Source organism: Rhinolophus ferrumequinum, chromosome 17 (genome assembly GCF_004115265.2).
Source record: "Rhinolophus ferrumequinum isolate MPI-CBG mRhiFer1 chromosome 17, mRhiFer1_v1.p, whole genome shotgun sequence".
NCBI lineage: Eukaryota > Metazoa > Chordata > Mammalia > Chiroptera > Rhinolophidae > Rhinolophus > Rhinolophus ferrumequinum.
Genome location: NC_046300.1, coordinates 43,458,717 through 43,479,483, shown reverse-complemented (window position 1 = coordinate 43,479,483; position 20,767 = coordinate 43,458,717). Strand labels below are relative to the sequence as shown.

The 20,767-nt window shown below is 50.2% G+C and overlaps 1 protein-coding gene across 3 annotated transcripts in view; it reads right to left on the bottom strand.

The window, feature by feature from the left end:
• The window catches only part of ATP2B2 (ATPase plasma membrane Ca2+ transporting 2), a 360,418-nt gene that overhangs the window by 278,904 nt on the left and 60,747 nt on the right, over positions 1-20,767 (bottom strand). For 2 of the 3 annotated variants that reach the window (XM_033131470.1, XM_033131469.1), the window contains one exon: positions 2,533-2,576. The exons of the other annotated variant lie outside the window; for it this stretch is intronic. The gene's annotated coding sequence lies outside the window, so the exon portion shown is untranslated. Of the gene's footprint in view, positions 1-2,532; positions 2,577-20,767 lie in introns of those variants that run through there. 3 annotated transcript variants of the gene reach the window in all.

Here is a 20,767-nt window from a genome sequence, read left to right as displayed (position 1 = left end):
AACAACTTCTGACCACACATATTAAAAGCTCCCCAGAATCTATGTAGTAATTTTAGATACCTATATAAAAAAGAAAAAAGAAAGAACAAAGAACACCTAGGTTATCTGGTTAGAGTCAGTGACAGAGAGTGACACCCATAGCTGGCTACAATGAAGTTCCTTTTCAGGTTAGAGGCTGGTTACTTAGAAAGGGAAGGGGAGGCGGTGACCTGGCTGTACTTACAGCACTCTATGGAGTTGGTATGCATTTTACAGATTAGGAAACTAAGGCACAGGGAGGTACAGTCACTCACTTGCCCAAGGCTACCTACGTCTGGGAATGAAGCAGTCAGGACTGAAATTCAGTTTTGCCTGGCTCCAGAGACGAGGGGCTTCACCATTCCACCACACTGCCCTGGGGCAGGGTCTGTGGGGGTTGGTCTTAACACTGACATGAGCAGCTGGACAGGACAGCTCCGGGAGGGCTCCTGACCCAGCCCTGCTGTCCTGTTCTGCCTTCCGATCTTGCCGGCAACATGAGGCACTGGGTGTGCAGGGCTGGGCAGAAGCAGTATTGGTGTGTGCCCCGGGGGTGCACGAGCAGCAAGGCCCACCTGACACCACCAGGGGATGTGCACACACTCACTGGCCATTTGCTCGTCTGGATCACAGATTCTCACTGACGCACTGACTATTAGAACTAGCACAGTGCGACAGCCAGGAGAAGAAGGTGGCAGCATTAGTGTCAGAGCAGGAAGGATAAAAGTCCGTGGCAACAAGGAGGTAAAACTGTGAATCAATTGTTATCTGTATTTTCCAACCTTTTAAAAAAGTGATGTTGCTTTTACCAGTGTGTGGTGGAAAAAACAAGGCGTTTGAAGTCAGATGGACCTGGGTTCCAATCCTGCCTCTCACCAGTTTTGTGACCTTGGGCAAGTCACTTCATTTCTCAGAGCCTCAGTTTCCTCACCTGCAGAATGAGGATAAGCATTCCATCTTGTTCTCAGGATGAATTGAAGTAAGAGATTCCCATCTCGTCCTTAGCATTATGCCTGGTACAGAGCAGGGACTCAGCAAATACCAGTTCCCACACAAATGAACACCTTGCTGAGCCCTGGAAATGCAGAGAGAAGTAGACAGGGCCCTATGCTGGGCGGAACTAAGCTGGAGAGGCACTGACAACTATATCCTGAGATGATAAGCGCTATTGCTGAAGGGAACGAACCAGGTCTACACTGTTTTCAGAAAATGACTTGGCTCTCCGGCTTATGACCACAGCAACGTCAGCGAAGGAGCCCACATTCACTTCTGATAGATCTTTAATCCTTCCCTGGTATCACCTTTTACTTCTCGATCAAAACGTACCTGTCCCATGGCCCAGTTCCCCCAAACCCTGCTATCTGCTAGGGCCAATCTGGTCAGGTAATTTCTATGATGGACATGAGTACCCCTGGGTTACTAGTACACCCCAGATAGCATTTGGAGGAAAAAAAAAAAAGCAACACATGCTTATTACGTAAAACAGGAAACTCAAAGTGGCCATACTCTCATAGCTTAGAAATAACCACTACTAACCTACAGATGACATTTTGACAGACGCTTTCAAAGCTTCCGCCTCCTTTCCCAAGGAGTGACACAGATGGTGGCAATTTGGGTGCTCTGACAGGTCGGCAGAAAGGGGGTGTTGTGTGGGGAAGGCTCTAGCCTATCAAACACTGGATCAACGGCTTATTCCACTGAGGAATGAAGCCAGATCTGTGCGTGTGCGCATACACAAGCCATGAGGGACAACTTCTCTGCTTTCTCAGAGGTTGCTGAAGTAGCAGCCCGGGGCCACTGGCAGAAGTCGCAGGCAGTCCCGCAGGCGAGGGGGCCATGTCTCGCAATGTTTATTAGTAAATGAATGGACCACCAGCCATTGAGCTCCCAGGATGCTCCTCTGTCGGCTCCCAGGCTGCTCCCCTCCATTCTGCACAGTGCTCCCCCTTCTCAAGTCCCCAGATCAAAAGAAACCTCTCAGTGTGGCTGACCTCAGTGAGATAATAATTGAGAAATAATCTGATGGTGTTAAAAGATACTAAAGTGTGAATGACTAACATGACAGCCGCACAACCCACACAGGAATATTGCTCTTTGTCTCAAAAGGACGTTTACTAACCCAAGGCACCCTACTTTGGTAGAACATCACACCCCACGGTGACAACACTCAGGCTCCGTAGGGGTCTGGGAAGAGGGAAAGCCACAAGCGTAGGAAATACGCTCAGACAGCAGCTTCACATCTTCTTGGGGCTGCCTTCTTCCCCCGCTGCTGCCCCCAGTCTACAGGCTTTGGGAGAGGCTGCTGAGAGCGCTAGTGTTGCCAAGGGGGTAGGGAGGCTGGGGTGGTCTTGGCAGGATGGGTGGGGAGAGCGGGGGTGACTGACCATACAGACAGGCGGTTTGTAAACCAGTGTTTCCAAACTGGGGCCACTAACACGGCTGACGTGTGAGCACAGGCGTGGTTGGGATGCTGCGTCCCCCCAGGTGAACCAAGGGTCTTGCTCTCACACTCACCTGACTCCTGGGCTGCTCTCACTCTGGCTCCAGGTGTGGGAAACCTACGAGCAAAGGAGATCAGAAAGGCCCATCAGAGGGGCTTGTATTTTCTAAGTCACTAACTGGTAGCCAGGGGTCTGGAGCTGGCTGTTTCAAATTTAATATTTGTTTAAAATTTAATATTTGAACTGATACCAGTATTTAGAAACTGAGGGATTTCACGCAAAAGTCTCGCTCTCTGACTCCTTTTGGGGGAGAGCTGCACCTCTGGGCCACGTGCCAGCCGGACACTGATGGGCTAGAGCCACGTGGGCTGCCCCTCTAGGCCTGCACATGCTCCCCTATATCCCAACCTGTCTGGCCCCCCTGGGAGCTCAAATGCGTAGCGCCTGCTCTGCTGTCTGCCAGGGAGTGCTCCCCTCTCGGGATTGCCTGGGTTCCCACTCCTCCTTTCCCTTCTCCCGCTCCAGACACACATTGAGAAGTAGGGAGACCTTGCTGCCCCTCCTCCAGGGTCGCTTTCCAGTATCCCTGCCCTGTGGCTGGGGGCTGAATCAGGGGTCTGAGGGTTTAATAAAGGACGTCTGCAAAGGTGTGGGCAGGAGGGGAGCAGAAGTGGGGATTCTTTTGCTACCATCCCTACTGTGTGTTAAGACAGGGGATTGTAATGGTGGCACTAAATCTTCTATTTTGAGATTTGGATCTGGTATAATTTGATTGAACAAGTGTAATTTAGCTTGGGACTTTTTGAAAGCTTTTCTTTCTCTACTTCCTTTCCACCATATCATGCAGGGACTCATGCGGGGTCTCTGGTCCCGCTCCCCACATAAGAACGCAGGGCATGGTGAGGCCAAAAAGAAACACCCAAGGAGCCATAGATAGGGGAGTCATACCACTATATTCTCGCTGGAGGCTGGGTTGGAGACACAGGAGGCAGGAGCCACACTATCCGCAACCCGCCATCCACCTGTCTCTGCCAAACAATCTCACTTGCTAGCAATCTGCTTCTCTGTAATCTGCAATCCACACTCTGCTGCTTGCTAGCTCAGCCACCATCTTCTTGCTAGCCCCCATTTGCTGCTAGCCTAGCCACAACAGTTATATTAGTGGCCAATGGCTCACGGGTTATAGCTGATGGCCAACTAGCCACCGCTGATGGCCATCCAATCACAGTTGATGGCCATTTACTGCCTGAGCCAGCAGCTTTCCACGTGAGGCTGAGAGCCTGGAAACTGCTTTCTGGGGCTCTGTCCCCACACCCCAGGACTTAATGATTCTGCTTGCTGTACGCTTACTCTGCAGACCAGTTTCAATGTTTCTGGTTACTTCGGGCCCAATGCTGGCCCTGTGACTTGGGAGAGGTTTTGCATCTGTACAGGATCCACTCCTGGCTCCCACTTAAATCTACATAACATATACAAAGGTTATGATAACCAGCCAAACACAATAGAAAATTCTACTACAGGCCAAAGCAATTTACATTCTGGTTAGAAAATATAGAACTTGAGACCAAATAAAGACTGACACAGTAGTTTGCAGTAGTTTGCAACAGACTGCCCACCTTCCTTTTATATTTCTACCTGCCTCGTGAATTCTTTCATGACCCAAGAGTGAGTGAGCAGCTACAACAGTACGGAAAGGGATGGGAGGAGGAACGGTTCCCAGACCCAGACATAGAGAGGGCTGCATGGAGAAGACCCCTGACAGGAGCGGTCACCTGTGGTAAAGGCATGCAGTAGCTCAAGGAGAGCCTGAGGGAAAGGGAGAGCTGGGAGACTAAATACCCTAGCCTCTCCCCCTCCAGCCCATCTTATATCCTGCCAGAGCTCCCCACAGGCCGAAGCCAGAGGGGGAAGACGGGCATTGGTGCATACAGGTCACCATCCCAGGGCACAGGTCAGGGTGAAGAGGGCGGAGAGTGGGTCTCAAGAGACAAATGACAGATGCCTAGTACCGTAGTCCTGTTCCCCTCACCCCACATGCCCCAGACCCTCAGGCCCCACGGCGATGCTAACCAGGTCCTCCCAAGTGTCAGGAGTTCAGCTCCAGCCCAGCGACTATTAGTTGGTACGGACCCTTCCCGAGCCTCTGGCCTGCTTCCTACCTGGCCGAACCTGAGTTCTCTGCACCATCCTCCAGTGCCCACTCCTGCCCCTGAGCTCCCTCCCCGCCTCCACCTATTCTCTTCACTGGACACTGTTCACATGCCTCTCACTATGGAGGTGGGCCGTCCCCTTCCTGGAAAGACGGCCCAGCCGAGTTCCCAGAGATCCAGGAGCAGAGCTGCAGAGAGCCCATAGGCACGAGCCTGACACAGCAGTCACGGGACACACGAAGTGGCCAGCTGAGCACTCCCTTCCCCAAATCTCTTCTGGGAAAAACACTAGCCTGACAAGAGGCAACGTGCAGCCTTTCATGGAACCCAGAGCTGGAAGTGACCCAGGCGATCACCTGCTCTGGCATCTGCTTTGTACAGGGAAACTGAGGCCAGGAGACGAGTGGGGCTTGCCCAGGCCACAGAGCCAGAAAGTGGCTGAGCCAGTGTCTCGTTCGTCTGCCAGGCTGTCCCTTCCTCCTAGCCCAGGACACGTGAGGGCCCCGCTCCATTTCACACCATCAAAGGATCCCAGTTCATCCACTGCTCACCCCAGCTCTGCGAGGCTGGTACTGGTATGCTTCCCGTGTGACGGATGAGCAAGCTCAGTCTCCGAGGAGGTACCTCATATGCCTTAGCCCAGGACAGTGGGTGAGTTCTGCAGCAGAGGCAACAACATCGACGGCAATAATAACAACTAGCATCGCCCACGGGGGTGCTTTCTCCAGGCTGGCCCTGGGCCGAGGTCCTCAAACATATTACCCTATTGAAGAGTTTCTATTAACTTTTTCCACTTGGCTAAAACATGGAGGATATACATATTTTTTCCACTTTTATTGAGCTACAACTGCTATGTAACATTGTGTGAGGTTAAGGTGTACAACGTCTTGCTCTGATACATGTATGTGTTGCAACATGTTTACCACCCTAGTGTCAGCCAACACCGCTACCACGGCACATAATTACTATTTCTTTTTATGGTGAGAACCTTTAAGATCTAGTCTCTTCGCCACTTTACTTTATTTTTTTTATTTATTTTATTTATTTTATTTTTTTATTTTTTTCTTCGCCACTTTAAATCTGTCTCTCTCCTAGTTTTAATTGGATAAGACTGGCCATGTGGTTATTCAGAGGCCTCCTGACTGTTCTGCTCCACACAGACCCTTTGTGGGCCTCTCCCTGATGTCTCAGGTCACATGAGGCAGAAAGCTCAGAGCCGGTCACCTGTCACACGCAGGGTGACACCCTTCCTGTGACATTCAAGCGGCCTGCTCCCCTCCCAAGGCCCTGAAGTCATGCACATGGTAGCAAGGTGCTGGGCTGTGGGCAGGCAGGCCAGTGTCCCTTCCTTCCCCAGCAGGGACTGTCGGGATGAAAGATTGATGAGCAATCTGTCTTCCTTGGTGAATTTTTAATTACGGAAGAAAGGAGGCCCCGGCCCCCGGCCCAAACCAAGAACTGTAGGCACGGTGCTTCTTGGGTGTCACCACTGTTAAAATTTCATTCACACTGACAACAGCTATGAACTCTGGGTCCAAGTTTTTCTGTCCATAAGTAAAGGTGAAGGGCTAGGATAGGGAGTAATTGGTGGGAAAACTGCCAGACCCCCAGCATGGAAAGTTCTGGAGTGAAATGAGGGTGAGTAAAGGCCTGGGGCAAGTCCGGGCACAAGGGCAGTGGGTCTGGGGACCCGGAGGCCATGCCAGCTGTACTCTTCATTCTTGCCCTTCTAAATTGCAGGTGGCCGCACCTCACACCCTGGATCTCCTTACAGTCAACAAGCTGAGACAGGGCTGAGCTTGGAACATGGGCACTGGGCAGGGGTCCCAGCCCCAGCCTTGGAGAGACAGGAGAGACCAGGCTTCAGGTCACCACTCCAGGAGCCCACCACTCAGTGTTGTTCAATTTCACAAGCCAGCCATTTAAAGAGAAATGAAGGCTTAGGTTCGAGCCTCTGCTTCATTTACTGGCCCATGTTCTCAAGCAAGTCACTTCAACCTCCCAAGCCTCAGTTTTCTCCTCCGTAAAATGGGCACAGAAACAGCTACTGTGGAGGGCAGCGGTGAAGGTAAAATGAGAGGATCCGGGGAAAACTGAGTGCTGTGCCTGGCACACAGTGAGTTCCTGAGAAACATTAACTATAACAAGGAAGAATAAACCACCAGCTCTGCTCTCAGATCATTTATAAATGAGTGGGGCTCTCATGCTGGCTAAAAACAAAACTCAGAAGGAAGAATGGAGAAGCGTAAAATGACATTACAAAATACCTGGGGTTAGAATTCGGGGGAAGGGTCATTTTGACTTGGGGACAGCAGTCAGGGAAGCCTTCCTGGAAGAGAGGACCTGGAAAATACACCTCCTGCTGCTTGCATCTTCTGTGAGTTCAGACTAATCTCCTCTGGTGGGAAGATTTCCTCAGCCTGAAGTCCTCTGCAGGCAAATTGGGCATCAATGAGTGTGTATCTGATTTTCAGTGATAACTGCTGTTTAGTCAATAAAGCCATGAGTCATTGGCTCCCCAGGGGCCCAGACTTTCTAGCTCACATCCTACTGCCTCCAGGAATCTTCCGAGGATTGCTTCAGCCCACATGGATCCCCCTCTTCTCATGTGCCACTAGCATGCAAAGCCTAAACCACACACCCTAACAAGCCTGCTTGCGGGAAAGAAGCCCTGAATTTTAGCCCGAGCTTGGCTCCCTGCTCCCTGTAAGATATTGGGCAAGTGCCAACCCCTCTCTGGGCCTCCATTTCCTTATCTGTGAACAAAAGAGTTGGACTAGATTAGAGTCTCCGGGAGTGAGCACTGGAGAGCACTAATCTTTTGAGAGTCTCCCTAAAACACGGCACCATGATTCATGCTGGAGCCCCCACCACCCTTGTGGGTTTCACAAAGCAATGAATACATCAAGGCTCTGATAAGTCCTGCAACATAGAATCTGACTGAGTTTTGCTTGACCCAGCATTTCCTAAACTACCTTGACCTTGGAACCTTTTCTGGAGCAAAGTCTATTAACACATCACAAAACTGGCATTCCTCAGAACCCACTTTGGGAAAGCTAGTCTCGGGTACCTTCCTGATCTGTCAATAAGGAGATGTAATAAAAGTCTAAGGTGTGGAATTTCACCTTCTGGGTAACTTTTCAAAAATGTCCCTGCTTCATTTCTGGCCTCTAGCTCCCACGGTAGCTTCCATATCTGGATCTCCATCACAACCATCCCTGCACTGCAGTTGTGGGTGTGTCTCGGTCAGCAGTGGACCATAAGCATTGGATGGAGGGACCGTGTCTGGACTGGCGTGTCCCAGGGCTTGACAAGTTCAGTGCCTGAAACACACAGTGCATGCTCAATAAATATTTTTTTTGCTTCTTAAATTTCTTCTCTTTCTTTTTTATTTTTCAATAAATATTTTTGAATACAAGAGTGAGATTTAAAATATTTGACAAGTGGTGTGGCCTTGGCATGTACCAAGAGGGACACCAGCTATAAATAACCTACAGGGCTCTCGTGACCATGCCTGTCAGTCAAACGCCAGCATGATGGGGTGAGTGAGTGAGTGAGTGAATGGATTGCAAGAACTGCACGAGAGAGTGTAACTATTACCTACAGAGGAAACCCACTTTCTAAGGCAAAGCCCAGCACTGATTTTAACCTTGTCCCACTCTGGGCTTTTCTGGCTTGGCTGTTCAGATCTAGGAGTGGGGGTTGGGGGCTGCAAAGACAACCCTTCCCCCCATGGGCTCTGGCTGGAGCCAAGGCCAAATGAGAAAGTGGGCTTTTCTGTGTCCTCACAGAGCTGGCAGCAGCTTTAGTATTTCAAATATCCTTCTGAAATCTGAATCCAAAATGGAACATTTTTCCAAGTAAATAATACCCTTGATGTCAGTGTTTCTGCAGCAGGCTCAGCAGCCCCCAGAAAACCAGAGGTGAGGGAGCTGACAGAGCACAGAGTAACCCAAACCTGGGTCTCCTGGCTCCATCCACCAGACCACCTGCCTTCCAGGGGTGTGAAGAGCTCGTGAGGCACTTCGGGCATTGGCTAAGTTGACTAAGAAACATTCTTTTTCAGATCATGCCTGATAACGCCACAGGAAAATTCAGAAAGGCCACACCATGGGGACCCTATACTGTCATGGGTTTTGGGGACCTCAAGTCAAGAATGATGGGTGATGCAGACAGGATAGAGGAGTCTCGTGGATGAAGGTAAGATTAGAAAGGGTCAGTGCCCTCTCTGAGTGACGGGCAGCACCTGCTAAGCTCCTGGATGCTCAGGCCTCAGATTTCCATATTGGTTTCCCTCAGTCAGGATTTGTAGCAGATACCACCGGGGTTGAATTACAGAATCCGGCTCACGGCTTCCTGACCCTTCTGGGAGCCTGGCGGGGGAGGTGTGAGCTCTCCAGAGGGGCCAGGCCCAGGGCACATCCAGAGGGTTCAGAGCTGGTGGCCAGGACAGCATCTGACCTGAAGCTTCCTCCAGGGCAATGTTTCCACTTCTGGAGCAGGAGTGGCGTCCATACTCGGGGACCCTTTAGGGGTGACCCCACCCCATCAGTCACCCCCTGACATTGAGGCACACTGCAGGGAAAGCACTCCAAGGGAGAGTCGTAGGTTACCTTTGCAACCTTTCCAGCATCTGCTAAGTTCTCGCCTAACCAAGGAGAGCAGGCCTCCCCTGGTGGGAAGCAGTGTGTACCTAGAATGTAAAACCTGCAGTTTGCCTTCTTTTTTAAAAATTTATTTTTATGGTTACTTTCTATTTATGACAACCGTTAACATGTTTTCCCACTTATGGTAGCAATAACGTTTCATTCTAAAATTTAGTTTGCTAAAAAAAGTGAGCTCATTTGAATAAAGACATGAAGTAGTTTTTAGGGCAGGTGATCTCATCTATAGGTGGGGAGAGAGATGTACGAATCACTGGAGTCTGGGAAACACTCATCTAGTCTGACCTGCCCACATCACAGATGGGTACACTGAGTCCAGAGGTATACACACGGCCAATTAATAGGAAGAGCTGGGATGCAGAACTCAGGATCGGTGTCTCTAGACTCTTTCTGCTTGTGAAGCCCAGCTGTGAATGTCTCCCTTAGTGTGCTCCTCACAGAGCAGCAGAAATGTGGCCTCGCACATTTACTGCCTCCAGAGTATTAGGGGCTCTGCAGAGGTCAGAACTGGGCCTTATTCATCTTTTTATCCCATGGAACCAGTCGAAGAATTGGTGTTCAGTGAGAATCTGGTAAAAGGGTGGATGGATAGATGGGTAGAGGGATGGTTGGAGAGACAGAAAAGTGGATAGATGGAGATATAGGTGGAGAGAGAAGAGACATGAACGAATATTTTGTTTGGCTGATGACTTAGGGTCTCTCTTCCAACTTCACCCCTCTAAGGGTATGAGGTGTGATTAAAAAATACGGTGAATGCTGCTGAATGCCATCCAATGGAAAGGCAGGGATCTTCAATACATGAAGCAGCAGGTTGAACCTTAGTAACAGTGTGTGACAAGTTGCAACTTGTTCGGTGCAGTCAGCCGGGTGTGAGCTACGGTTGAGAGAAGATGTGTTTTAAAGTGTGTTATAAATCATCCTCCATCATGACAATGCTCTGTGTCACACATCGCTTCTGGTATATGGCAGTTTCTGTCAAATAAAAACATTACAGTGTGTCCTCACCCACCTTATTCATGGGATCTGGTACCGTGCGACTTCTGGCTCTTCCCCAAAGTCAAAATGATTCAGGACATCGAGGCAGCCATGACAAAGCAATTAAAGACACTCATGAAAGAGGACTTCCAGAACTGCTTCAGAAAGTGGCAAGAACGATGGGATAAGTGTCTTCAAGTGAGGGGGAGGATTTTGAGGGGGATTAATGGCATTGTGTCTTTTACTGTAATAAATTTTTTTTTTAATTTAAACATTCACCGTATGTTTTGATCACACCTCGTTTTATCATTCTGTTAGAGAACTAGCAGAAGTTACTCTAAGACATAAAAATTAATTGTGAAATTTCAGAAAGCACAATAGACTGGTAGAGACAAAGAACTTCTGCCTGTTCCCATTTTGCCAGCGAGACCTCGAGGCAAATGCGAGTGATACTGCCTAGGGAGGCCAGAGCCTCAGCTTCTCATTTTGCTTTTTAACTCACTCTCTGACCTTGGATAAATTCTCCCCCTTCCCTGGCCTCAGTATCCCCACGTGTAAAATAAGGCAGTAAGCCAAATGAATCCCACAGTCTCAGTATCCCAAGGCTCCCCCAAGGCCGTCCAGGGGCCAAAGCCTCCCCAAGCCTCCTCAGTGCTGACAGCAACCACTGAATCCGCCCGTGGGGCTTGGCTTCTGCAATGTGCTGTGCTGAAGGCAGACAGTCAAGTTGCCCCCAAGAACAGAATCAGCCTGGGCTCTGTCTGGTTCTCCTTTTGGAACCAGCGTAAACAGGAGAAAACATCGGAACGGCTGGAGACGTCAGGTCGGGTCCCCAGTCCCTTAGACGATGCATCCCTTCACATCCAAAACTGTCCTGTGCAGGGTGTGGGCAAACCAAAGGTGGCAAGGTCAGCGCAGGGCCAGAGGGAGAGGCTCGGAGCACAGGCTGCTGGGCCACGCAGGCCTGGGTGCACATCTCACCCTCGCCCCTTCTTAGCTTTCGGACCTTGGGCCAGTTCTCCCTGTCTCACTGAGCCTCCTCATTTTCTTCCAATACAGGGGACATATCAGCTCTTCACTTCACTGGATGGTTGAGAGAATGTAAGAAGATAATCGCACATAGTTGGGCTCTACAGATGTTAGCTCACTGTCCTTCCAGTTTGTGAACTGCAAGGGGGAGGCTGGGTCTTGTCCAGGAGGGTTTTCCCCAGCGGGCAGCATGGGATGGACGTTTCCTCATCTACTAAGTGTTCACTGAGCACCTACTATGTGCCAGGCCCTCTCCTTTCCTCTGAGGACTCGGTGGGGAGCTAAGGCAGCCCCAGTGTCTGACCTCATGGAATTTAAAGTCTTGGGGAGTGGGTGGGAAGATGGTCATTCACCAAATGGTCGCTCAAATACATGTGAAGTGTCAGGTTCTGTAAAGGGGAGTGTGGTGGAGTGGGGGCTGCGTCCTGGGCCTAGCGCATCCTGGGCAGGGTCATCAGGGCAGTGACTTGAGCTGAGTCCTGAAGGACGTGCAGGTTGTGAGCAGGCGAAGGTGCTGGAGGCGGGGGAGTGGGTCAGAAGGACAGGCAGGGAGGGTTAGCAAGTGCAAAGGTCCCGTGGCAGGAGGGGTGCAGTGCGTTCAAGGACCTGAGAGAAGCCAGTGTGGCTGCAGCAGAGAGCGAGGGGCAGCGTGGTGGCAGTGAAGCTGGAGACACAGGCGGGGGCCTAGCCTCCTAGGGACTCAGGGGTCACAGGCGGGGCTTTGGGTTTTTCCTGGGAAAAATGGGAAGCCATTAAAGTGGAAGGGAGAGGGGTCCAGTCCCTGCGATGTGGCAAATACATGTAGAGAACCCAGCGGGGAGGCTGAGAGCAGTGAGGCAGCCATGCTACTGTCCACGCCAGAGACAACGGTGGCCCAGACTGGCTGGTGGCCATGGAGCAGACAGGAGACAGGAACAGCCCTCATCGAAGCCTGGCAAACGCCTATTATGCAGGGAAGTGTCCCCTTTCAATGTGGTCTCTGACGGTCTGAAAGCTCAGTCTCAGCCCCAGGGACCAAGGCAGGACTTTCTCAGCGGCCTCAGTGCAGGACCACTCCCCTGGAGTGGGGTGTCCATGCAACACTTAAAGTGAGGCCCTTTACAATGCCTACCCACAGACTTTACAGCTCACAACCACCTTTCACAGCTTTTATCATATTTGATCCTCACAACCACTGTCAAAATGGAAGAACTCCAAACACCAACCTCTTTCCTGATTCCCTTTTGAAGAATAAAAACCACAATAATCGTAAGTATTGCCATACAATTGATTTTCAATATTAGCAGTACTTCTGTTTTACAAAATCTCCACCGTCACTGAATTAGCGAACACTGAACCACTGCTCCCAGGGGAAGTCCAGGGTTAGGTTCCTGAGCACCTCTGTGCACAACGCTTCCGTCAATTGATCAATACATACCTGTGTTTTATGTGTGTTTCTGTATAAAGACACCTTGTTTAATATCTACTGCTGACTCCTTACCATTGAACTCATGGCCAACAGCACCGTAACTCCCATCTGAACGTTCATCGAACGCACCTATTTTCTCCATAAGACACGTCACAGCCTTCCTGACTTAGGAACACCAGGCAGCACTGAGCTTAGGGATCATTGAAAACAACAAAATCACCAAACAAACGGCAAAAATGAGAAAAACTTGGCACCAAGAGATGCAAAAGACAGCACACCTGTGTACATATGAAAGCTGAGACGAGAAGGCAGAGCAACCCCTTGTCCACCTTCCGCTGGGAACACGTGCATTGGGTAACTCAGAATTTTCACTGCTCTGCACATATCTGCAAATGACTGCAAAAGCACCATGCCTATGGATCTTGGGGTCACAAACAAATATGAGCAAATAGGTGAATTTAATAAATAACATGGAATCTGTGAAGAACGAGAATCGACTGGATTTACCATTCATTTGTTGACTGGACACATTTTCATTGAGGGCCTTCCGTGCTCCACGTGCCCTTTGGGTGCTGGGGGCGCAAAGCCTGCTCTCATAGGGCTGACCCTTCCTGTGTGGAGTGCATGCTACATGCCAGGCACCACGCAGCCTTGCCACGGGCACCATCTTGCCCCACCACCCTGGGGGAGGAGCTGTTATTTTCCACAGGAGATGGAGAGCTTCGGCTGCAGGTGGAGTGTCCCACAGTTGGGAAACAGTCCAGCAGCGATGAAAAGCAGACACACTTCTTACCGAGCCCAGTTCCATATTCCCAGGCTTCACGTGCACACCCTCATTCTAAAAACTGATTTCACACCAGATTTCTCAAAATCCTGTTCACTTCCCCCTTCTTGCCAAGTAAGCAGTTCAGCTCACAAACTATATTAATCCATGGCATAAATTCATTTAAACAAAATATTGCCAAGCAGTGCAGGGTAGAAATCCTCTTCCGACCCCCATGGGTATAATGCTGTGCTATTAGGGAGCGCCGGGCCTTAGCTACTGACTGCAAGCACCCCAAGTCCTGGAGCACAGTCCACGCAGGGCCAATAGGACGAGCTGGGGAAGCAGCCCCTAGCCCTGGGACAGAACGACCAGTAGCCATGGCAGGGCGGGGCTGCTTGCATTGTGAGTCTCCGGATCCTCACAGACAATGGGGGCCGACCTCTAAGTGCCGGACACTTTTTAGTGAAAACCAGCTTTATGACCCCGACGGTTTAACTCCTCCAAGCCCCAAAGATTGCATTTAAGACTTTATAGAGCACTTTCACATCCACAGTTGACTCCACTTCCCTGCAATTGAGAAGCAGGTGATGCTACTAGCCCAGTTTAGAGATGAGAAAAGCGAGGCTCAGGAGAGGGGGACTTCCTTGCCCTGTGTCACACAGCCAGGCAGGAGACAGAGCGGGGATTTGAGCCCATGTCTTTTGTCTCCCAACGGCACAGTCCTTTAACTACTTCCTCAGGTTGAAAAAGGATGGCATCTTCCTCTGAGTCGATCAATTCCAAATTGGAAAATATGTCTCAGAGTAACAAAGCAGTGAAGGAGGAAGTAACGGTTCTGTGCACAACCCCTAAGCCACAGAGATTGGGTTTTGCAGCCCAGCTCGGCCACTTGTCAGCTGCATATCCTGGAGCAACTAAATCATTCTCTCTGTGTCTCAGTTTCCCCATCCGTAAATTTGTAAAATATTATCTGCCTCAGAGCGTGGGTGCAAGGATTAAATGAGTCAATATTTATAAAGTGCTTAGCACAGAGTTTGCCACTTAGTAAACGCTACATAAATATTTGTTAAAATTAAAAAAAAATTAACCTAGGCATAAATCAGAAGGGGAAAGCATTTGCCAAATTGGTTGTTACCCCGAATTTTCCATTCTTAATTCAGTGAACTACATGTTGATTTGTTGTAATTAAAATTCCTGTTAATAGCCAAGTGACACATCCCGCTTTCCTACCTAGAGGAACTTTTGGTCCAAGTGTTGGGAGAGGTCTGTCTTTGCCGACGGTCTGCTGTGGACACAATGGGACAGACTATGCAGCGTGGACCCGACTCCCACCCGCAGGCTGGCACCACACAGGGCCTGGCAGCTCAGAAGAGAACTGGGTGCTCCCTACATCACGAATAATAGGCTCCCCTAAAGGGGCGGCATGGGGTCCCCTGCATTCTGAGAAAGAAGGAACAGAAATGGCTCCATGTCAAACAGAGCTTTAGCATTAAAATTGCAGGCCACTCTTCAGAAGGTGCCAGAAGATTTAACACGACTTGCTGTTAATTTCCAAATTGGTGTCTTATAGAAGAAGTTTTTAGAGGACTGTATTTCTCACCCCAAGTGGTTTGCGCCCAAAGCTAAAATATCCAGAAGAGAGAACGGACTTTGAAGTGAATGTGAAGCGGGGCCATGAGATCCCCCCTTGGGCCAGGAGATGGGATGGGCCACTAGTTGCTGTACGACCTCAGGAAAACCCTCTTCTTTTCTGTGCCTCACGAACAACGGACAGTGGCCACGGGCTGAGTCTGGCCTGCAGATGACTTTTTGTTGTTGTCCTGGAGAGTTTTAAAAATTAGGAAAATTATAGATAAAAGTAAAGGTTTCTGGATTTTCTTAAAAATGGGAATACCTGACTTCTGGATGCCACACTCTCACAAGGCGGACTACTAGATGGTACTGAGGGTGACTGCTCCCTTAGAGGGGCCACATGCCCCACCAGTCCCCCCTCCACACCGCATGGCATCAGCCTGGCACTGGGGACATTTGAGTTTGCCACCCCTGAGCTAGGTCAATATCCTCTGTGGCTCCTTGAAGCACTAATATTTACTGGTTTCAGGAGCGTCCGTCCACGGTAGCTGTCATTGTGCCGAGGCCCAGTGGAACAAGGACCTTGCCTTGCTCTCACCCTGGTTATCCCAGGGCCTGCCACTTGGCAGGTGGTTCATAAATTTCTAATGAAATTCTCTGAGACAAACTTGATTGTGGGAAACTGGAATCAGTCAGGAGGTCCTGGCTTTGAACTCTGGCCCTGCCCAATAGGGACAGGCACAGATGTGTCCCTTCCTCGCTCCTGGGCCTCTCCCCCACTCTTCCACCCGCCCACAACATCTAAAGAGGATGGGCCAGCTTGCCAGGCACCATGCTGGTGGCTTGGGTGATTAGGCCCCACAAAAGCTAGGACACTGAGGTCCTGGCTAGATCCCCTTGGCCCCTGTGCTGTGGTGACAGCCCTGGGAAAGTGAGGCCCAGCAGATTTGCTCCCCTGACCAGCTCTCCTGCTCCCCCCCTCCCCGCCCCGCCCCATGCTGGCTGGCTAGAGTGCACAGCACTGCAGTAAGGCCTGGCTTCACTGGGAGCTGTAGTTGTAGGACTTCTGACTGCGCCCTCAGAGACTTCAGCTGAGGGAGGGCTTCCTTGAAATGAAATGATAAAAGGTAAGGGTATGTAGGAGCTGGGTGGGACCAGTGGCCCTAGGCAGTATGGGCCTGGGGTTGGAATCCACGCTGCTACTTCCTAGCTGTGTGACCTTGGACAAGTGACTTAACTTCTCTGAGCTTCTGTCTTCTCATCTATAAAGTGGGAATCCTAATCACTATCTTACAGTGTCATTGTGAGAATCAAATGAGTTAATACACTTCTGCGCTTTGTAAATGCTATTTTTCCCACCGTACTCGGGCTTCCGAAAGGTTTTGCTGTCCCAAGATGGAGTAACAGAGGATGTCCTTCTCTCCATCCCAGATTTGCCACCCCTCCCAAGAAACAATTGATTTTTCTTTCCCAAAGCCCACCTTCTGTAAACCTAACACTGACGATTTGCTCTTTGAGGTAAACAAGCCTCCTTTGTTAGTGGACGGGGACCAACACTGGAACCTTTCAGCCACTAACACTTTAGCACGAATCTGTTCAAATCAAATGCCTTCTTCCCTGACAGTAAGATATGAGGTTGGGGATTTTAATGAAGAGAAGGCAAAATATTGAAGTACTGGCCCTTTACAGGGGCCACTAGGTGGGTGAGAAAAACTGGAACCTGCCAGGTGAGGTAGACTAACTTAACCTTTAATATTCTAGTACTTTCTGAAATAGTAACCCTGAGCAACAAAGCTTAGATAAACGTGTATTCTTGGGCATCTGACAGGGCTCCCAGGACATCCTCAGTCTAGCCTCCTTTCTGTAGCTGAGGCAGGTCAGCCTTGGCTGTTGTCTACATAATAGCCATTTTCCTCCCCCGCTCCACGCTGCCAGGACATAGAAGAAGCAGGAAAAATCTGACACTTTCCTAGACTCCCTCCCACCTAAGGGTGCCCTCTGATCCATTCTTTAATACTTCTGCTAGAGGGATCCCACAAAGATTTCCCTCCCCAGTAGAAAGAGAGAGACACAAGGAGAACCCTTCTTCCTCACCCGCTTTCTTCCTTTGGTTTCTTCCTTTGGTTGCTTCCCTGTGAGGAGGTGAGGCTTGACACAATGGCAGTCATGTTGCAGCCTGAGGCTGACACAATGAGATCACATCTGAATCCCTACTGAATCAACCTGGGACCTTCTACTATTACTTTAGTACTTTTAGTTATATATTCTGTTACCTGCCAGCAAAAACTGCTCCTTCCTGATGCACAAAGTTACTGAGGCCATGTGACTTGCTTATCGCCAACTCACTATTAGCTGGCGGTGGTGACTGCATGGAGAGACCCTGGTTTCCACGGTTTCAACACCTGCCATAGCACTGCACCCTAAGGTGACCCACTGAGGCCCTGTCCAACTCAGCAAGGCGGACGTCCCCAGGGACGGCCCAAGACACTTCTCCCTCAAGAAGTGCGCCTTCCGTGGTCTCTCACGGAAGCTCCAGGCCAGTGCCCAACCTCAACAAACCAAACAACTTCCCCAGTGATATTAAGAGGCCCCGGACTCTGTGGCCTTGAAGAAACATCTTTTGAGGTCACTGTGACATAAAGTACAAAGGACATCCCTTTGGGAACCTCCAGTTGTAGGCGTTGGGGGCTGAGAGCTCATCCCCCCGCCTCCAGAGGGATGGTCTGTCCTCTCCGCGGGAGAAGAGGCCATGACTGCCTTCTGTACCCTGGCCCCATGTCAGGCCGGCCAGGTCACTGAGAAGGCCCGTCCCCCCCAGATACCTCCCCTGTAAGCCTCCCAGCACCCTGAACCCCACAGGACCAGGTCACGCCTGTGGTGTAAGGCCTTGCCCTCTGCCCAAACTGCTCCACTTTCCTAGGAATGAGCTTCAGATCCTCTCAAGGGGCAGGTTTGGTGGGGAAGCCCCATTATATGTGGAGCCAGGGCTTTTTGCCAGAAGGCCGGGAGGTTGGAGTTGGGTGTGTCCGGGAGGCATAGCAGTGTGTTCCTCAGCGTGAGGCTGTCGTAAAGGAAAGGGACATGACCCTTCCATGCAGTATCAGGGACCTCTTGCGTGGACATTAGAGGGGGACAGGCCCTACATGACAGAGGGCAAGGCCTCCCCACACCTACAAGATCACGAGGGGAATGGCCACAGGACTCCATGAGTGCTCACTGGCCCTGGTGTGCGGGGGAGGCGACAGGGAGTGATGGGGACTATGGGGGCCTGGACAGTGGCCACCGCTCAGCTCTGTCGCCTGAGCTTCTAAATTTTCAAGAGAGGTTAGAAATCCAGGTTTTCCCATGACTTCTCCCAACGAGGGGATTTGGGTGATTAATTCCCGTTGAAAACAGCAGGTGGGATAACGCAGTACACACAAAATTCAACGCGTATCCTCAGGATTAGTCTGCAGACTCCCGGTTTGGAGGCTCTGATTTAGAGTTTCAGTAGTTAGGAGTGTTTCGGGCCAAGTAATCAGGAAGAAGCCACATGCAGTTTCTTTCCCTCCACCACCAATGACATCTGAGGACACCAAGCAACACGGCTCTCTGGCTCTTAGGTGTGTGCACAGTGGTAAAGCTTTTCCATCTCACCCCTGTGCCATTGTTCTTGTGTCCTGAGACTCTGAAGCCCACCTCTGCTTTCCCCTTACCCTCTCCAGAGTTCTGAGCTCTTGGCATTGCAGGGACAGACCAGAATTGGAGGCTGCTGTCTAATGCAGTCTGCCATGATTGGGTCTTGGTGGAAAATTCCGCTGGCTTCTCCGAGGTAGCATTTTGCATGCAGTGACGACACAGCATCCACAGGCATCCTTCCATTAGAGCTCTGCTCTTTCCTGACAAGGACGGCGCCCTCTCAGCCATCCTCATCAATCCCTGCCAGCTCTGCACCGACCAGGCCCGGCCAGCCTCTGCAAAGAGTCCCCGGAGGGTGTTTCACTCAATGCTCCCAGCCTCAGTTCAGAGAGATTCCTGCTGGTGAGGGAGGCTGTGGCGGTGGCTCTCAGTCCCTCCCAGGCATTCCTGCTGGCCTTCTGGAGACATGGGCAGAGGTGAAACACCCCTCAGAACCACCCAAATCACTGTGTTAGTTCCCCAAACCTGCACAAGTGCTCAGAGACACGAACTGTGCCACTTAGCAGCTGGGTGACCTCCCACCACTTCAGCCTTCTAATGAGGGGATAAAAGTCCTCTGCCAGCCGACCCCCTGGGGGTCCGGATGTGGCCATGCCTGATGTGGAAGTGCTGTTCCAATGTAAAGCCTACTTCCTCTTTCCCTGGTCCATGAGGATCTTCCTGGCATCGACTCCCTCACTCTTGCCAACACAATGACAAGTTGCTTCGCTCACCCTAGCACTCCCTGAGTGCCAGGGACCTGCAGACAAGAATGTGAGGTGACAGCAGGGGAGGCTGGGCCACTTCCCAGGAAATGCAAAAGGCTGGTCTTGAAGTGCTGGCTTCATGCCCACACCACCTTTCTGGGCAGGGGAGGCTGGGAAAACGAGCTCACTCAGGCAGAGGGGCCCAGACGCCGAAGACCCCATGGAGATTAGGAAGAACTTCTGGAAACAGGGATCGTTCAAAAACAAAGCTGCCTCATTGCTTCTCTGATTTAAACTGCTCAGGGGACTTCCACTTCTGGCCAATGTACCCTCATTCCTGCAAATAACTAAAAATGGGCAAAACATACAAAACAATAATTTGTTTACAACTGGACATCAGACAATGATAATGTAAGTCATAACTGAGAAATGGGAAATAAGAGGTGAGCCCAGTAAGTGCCTCAGTTTACTGCCTGGAAAGGTTTCCAGGCCACTGCTCAGGAAGGGAAACCCAGGTGGAACCTAGTGTACTCCTTGAATTGAGGAGCTGGTGCTGGGAGCCCAGGACAGAGAACTGGAGAGATGAGAGCAACACAGAGAGTGCTCTCTGGAGATGGGTGGGGGTCCTCCCCCAGTATTTAGCTGAGACTGATATGGTCTATGTATGAGAAAACTACTTAAGGCCAAGGAAAAAACCATCGGAAAGGATTAGAGGGAACAGAGCCTGGCACTCAGGCAGGGCTGGGAGTACTGCCTGTTGCCTGCAGCCAGACTGGCAAACCTCAGGATTCATGGGAGATAGAGTCAAGTACTCACAGGGGTCTTGCCAAAGCAGAGGGGAATAATGAGCCCTACCCTGAGCTCTGCTCTGGTCGCATCTAACAAATATTCAAAGCCAGACCCAAAAGGATCAAACTGCTTTTAAGTAGCATAACTGCATCTCAGACAAAGCTCAAGAATATTGATAGGGATACAAAAGTATCTAGAACCCAACAAGGTGAAATGCGGTGCCTGGAATCCAATGAAAAATTATCAGGCATACAAAGAAGAAAGGTATAATCTTAATGAGAAGCTCAATCAATCAAAACTGACCCAGGACTGACCCAGATGTTAGAATAGAGTAGATAAGAAAAGAGTAACAGTTATTATAACTGGATTCCATATGTTCCAAAAGTTAAGTAGAGATAAGGAAGATATAAAAAAAGACACAGATCGAATTTCTAGAGATGAAAACTACAACGTTTAAAATGAAACAAATACATTGGATGAGATCAACATCAGATTAAATAGTGTGGAAAGAAAGATGTGAAAGTGAAACACAAGGAGAAGAGAGAATAAGAAATTGAAAAGAGCATCAGTGAGCTCTGGGACAATGTTAAG